This window comes from Castanea sativa, chromosome 2 (genome assembly GCF_040712315.1).
Source record: "Castanea sativa cultivar Marrone di Chiusa Pesio chromosome 2, ASM4071231v1".
NCBI lineage: Eukaryota > Viridiplantae > Streptophyta > Magnoliopsida > Fagales > Fagaceae > Castanea > Castanea sativa.
This window is the reverse complement of record NC_134014.1, coordinates 48,230,985-48,235,755: the sequence shown is the minus strand read 5'-3', so window position 1 is coordinate 48,235,755 and position 4,771 is coordinate 48,230,985.

Below are 4,771 nucleotides of genomic sequence, written 5' to 3'. Positions count from 1 at the left end.
GCACAGGGGTCCATTTCTTCATCTTTCAAGATGGACCCCGTCACCTCTACGGCGTAGTTTTTATGGGTCAGCAGGCGGCGTACGAATCCTTGGGAGATGGGGCCTGACGAGGTCATTGGCCCCTTACCTGCCCCGTGGACGGACCTGGGAGGTGACGGCCTCTGAGAAGACTTGTCCCCAGGAGTTGGGGCAACCTTCTTCCTTGGACGGTCTTCCCTGCCGTTAGGTTTCCTCTTGGCCACGGCCCTCCCGATGGGCTTTGGGGCAAATAGAGGGGTCGACTCGCCCCCAGCCTTCTCTTGCTGTTTTTTCTTGGCCGCAGCGGCAGCTCGGACCCTTTGCTTAGCTGATTCCATTTCTGCAAAAAATAAAGGTTAGAAAGAGACAGCGTCAGGATAGAGACAAGAAGTTGAAGGATACTCACGACGACGGGAATAAGTGTTTAATTTGCAAGCTTCCTCCGTCGGTTCGGGACCACCACAATATAAATGAAGAGTATCTAGTGTGATTAAGTCCCGACACTTTCTCTCGTCCAAAGGAATGGCTGTCACTCGACGAATAAAATCCTCTTACTCCGCGGTAATGCGTGGACGATGGTTAGCTGCAATGAAAGGTGACGGGTTAGGATATCAAATAGGTAGACGAAGTGAGAAGGTCGACGGGATTAACCTGAATTTCTAACATATGCCCATGTGTTATCAAAACCATTGGGCATTGACTCCCATTCCTCCTGACGGCATACCCAATTTGTTCCTTCTATAAAGAAGTATCTGCCCTTCCACTTCCTATTGGAATCAGGCATGTCTGACACCAATTTCAACTCCTTTTCCCTCACTGCAAAATGATACACTCCTTTTGACGAGGAAATGTGTTGAGGGCGATAACACCAAAAGAACTCGTCCAAGGTCAGTTGACGGTTCCCACCACTCAAACGACCCCACAAGATCTCGGCACCAATAAAGGTTCGCCAAGCGTTGGGGGCAATCTGGCTGACGGATATCCCAAGGAAATTAGCCAACTGACGATGCAACGCCGTCAGCGGTAGCCTCAGCCCGGCCGCGAACATGGCATCATACATGCCAACGTCTGCGGTTCGTCCCGAGTAACACCTCTCACCTTCCTCAGGAAGATGGATGGGAATGTCGTCTGGTATTTGGTAGCGGGACCGCAAACTCTTGAAAACATTCTCCGACATCGTCGGGAGAAACTTGTTGACGGACCACTCTGAGGGTAAAATGAAGGGACGATCGTCACCAGAGGTTCCTGAGGTACTCTCTAAGGTCTCCTCATCGCCGTCACTCTCACCCCCATCACTGATACTCGCCTTTTCATTAATCCCCTGGTCTTCATCATCTACCCTTTCTTCGCCACCGTCACTACTCACCTCACTTCCTCTAGAACTCCCTACTTCCCCGTCAGAAGGAGTTGACGATTCTCTTTCTGACGACCAGGATAGGCCCTCCGCGAGCTCACGACCTGATTGGAAAACGTCGTCGTAACCCACTCTATCGCGGATCGACGATTGATCACTCGGCGTCTCCCTAGACATCTAACTACCTACAAACGACGGGTTTTTATTCTAAGATCCTAGGCAGACGACTTCACTAAAGGGCATTACTAGAAAAAGTAAAAAGGTAGAGTAAGGAGAACTTACGAGTAGGAGGACGGTCTCAAGAAGCTGACGGCTGAACGATTGACGGCGTGATAAGATCAGCAGTGACGTATTCTTTCTCTCGAAAATGAACAGGATGTAAAAAGTGAAAAAAAGGTAGAAAATGAAGTATATATAGGAGAGAGGAGGCGCGAAAGACGAAGCGACACACCCGTCCAGACACAGAGCCAATCAGCCTACGCCATGTGTCCTACCATTTAATGAACATGGCGCGAATCACCATGCAAGAACCATTTCCCCGGTAACGACAACTCCATGACCCGTCACCCATAGCTGACGGGGTAATAGAGTGGGGGGCAGCTGATAGTAACGTTTTTTACAAGATATCGGTATATTAAGAAGGCTGACGGGAATATGCAATCCGTCAACCATTGTCATTGACGCCTTCTTTTGACGTTTGAGGCCACACCCTTTACGTGGCGACGTTAGGCTAAAGGATCAAGCTGGCGAAGTCAAGGCTGACGACCTTGATTGTGAAGGTCCTTAGCTGACGTTCTTTTTGGAGACGTACATAGGCTGACGACAGTGTAGGAGGCGCACGTTGGCTGACGACCTTGGCAGGTAAAAGTTGAAGGAGTAATCCAACCTTCATTCTTAGTCTATCTTGACTTCTACATACGTGAATATAAGGAAAGTTCTTTCACTACACGTTTGACCTTAGTCAAGAAGATCCCTATAAGGAAAAGGGCTTTATACAATATGCAAAGATCCACAAATTACTCTTCTAAAAGGAAAGTACTTCCTCACCAAGGTGTTTATTTCGATTCCATACCACTATATAAACCCCAGAAACCCTCATGACAAAAAGGTACACACAGTTATCTCAGCTCTGGCACTCTAGGGTTGTTTAAAAAAACTCTAACTTGATCGTTGGAGGGTTTTTGGCCGGCACCACACCGGTGCTCTCTGTTCGATCTTCTATTTTTTCTTCGCAGGTGTTGCTTCGATCTGGAGAGTGCTCGCAGCTTACTGGTGATTTCTTCAGCATCATCAATTGTGTTTTCAAAGGTGCCCACAAAAAGTGATTCTCATGCTTATGCCGGTAGAAGTGGACCTGATTAAAGTAGTGGGCTTTTTGCAAATCCTGAATACGTTGAAGTTCCCTGGTCTGCTTAGTGCTTACCCTTAAACAAATAGAAGATACATGAAAAAAAAAATATTTAGAGTTTGGAATTCAAAAATAGGATCTACCTAGGCATCTTCCATTGACAAACACCAACACAATCTCCGTAAAATTATATGAAGTAAAGAAGATAGAAGTAAAATAGTTTCTATTGTTGAGTATATATGTGTAATTATGAGTATTATGTCTCACTATGGGTGAAAGTGAAGAGATCAAGTGAGTGATTAATATGATATTGGGCAAATTACGGCTTTGAAATTTGACACTTTACCCACCTGAAGTTTGACCGAAATTTAAATTACCTACCAGTGGTTTGAAATCCCATGATGCAAGTATTTCGTTAGATTCTTTTTTATTTTATTTAAACTTGTATTTTTATGTTTTTGGAGGAGAGAGACATAAAAGTGGAGCCAAATTACATATTTAACCCTGTTATTAACATATTTGGGTTACATAATTCTGACTGAGTTAATCTCAAGTTGGTAAAGTGTTAAATTCCAAACTACATATAGGCAACTTAAATTTCAGCCAAATCATGTGTGGGTAAATTGTAATTTGTCCTATGATATAATATAATTATTAATTAGACCTAAACCAATAGGTTTAAGTTTATGAGTTAATTGATGTTGCAGTAAGGCCTCACTTAGAAACTTCTGGTGTTTATTTGGGTGATACCTCGAAGAGGAGGAAAGAATTGGAATCCTTTCAAAAAGGATGGATATGATCATATGAGGTGATAAGGATTCCAAAGATCAGCAAGATTATGTACAGCAAGGACCACTACTACAGATTCCAGCTCTTTTTCCAAATGTCCCTCTCAACCAACAATATGAGCCTTCCCCACCCAACTATCCTAAGCAGATATTCACGACTAGGAAGTATTAGATTCTCTTTCTTTCTGATAGGTCCCGAAAAAAAGAAAGTTTGGAATGCCAACAGTCACCTCTTTTATATATATATATATATATATATATATATATATATATATATATATATATATATATATTTTCCCATTCAGTGAGTATTTTCAATATTATACCTTTGCTCCTCAGCCAGATTAAACAACTCATTTCACAATTAATAGAGTCAACTATAATTTTCTATACTCCTCAAAGTATGAGAGTGGGAGGATTTAGAAAATGTTATAATTGTTCAATGATGCTGTTATAGTAGAAAGAATTGATTAACTAGGAAGTACGGACACGACACGAGTACAACAAGGTGACACGAGTAATTTTTGAAAAATTAAACAGTCAGTATGACATCGGTATAAAATGTTACAATACAAATATGACACAGGTACAACACCTTGAATGAAGTGTCCGTGCTTCATAGTGGATTAACTTAGCATCCAGCTTTGTGCAATATAATAAAAAGATTTTAACTTTGTAAGTTAGATTAGGCTAGACTTAAATTGTGTCAAGCCAAAACCAACCGAATAATCCAAAGCTAATGCAGCACTCAGCAACTAGGCTTAAAGGGGTTTTCCTTTTCCCGGACCTGCATTCTTCCTTTACTCCAGAAAGCAATTTCTTGATTCTAGCAGTCTAACATTGCTGAAGGTCAGCCCCAGCAACCAATTGATTGCTTTGTCGGCGAATGAAGTTTTGGGTATCTACCGAGATATTATCTAATTTATCTCTGGTTGAGAATATACCTCACGGAAGCTATACTTCAGCAAGAAAATTTGGTCCATATCTTGGTTGGAATAATAGCAAGTGGAGGAATCAAAAGCCACAATGTGAGTAACAAAGAAAATTCATATTAAAAATTAGAGCCAAGATTTAGAAGGTTAAAGTTGGATGCTGAGTTTTACCTTGAACGTTATTGCCATTTAGGGTGGGTTGTGAAAGATGGAAAAGTGGGAGGATAAAAAATATTTAGTTTTTCTTCATTTGTGTTTGGTTGGAGGGATGAAAAAGTAGAGGGATGAAAAAGTTTTTATTTGGTCAAGATAAAAAATGAGAGAATGGAAA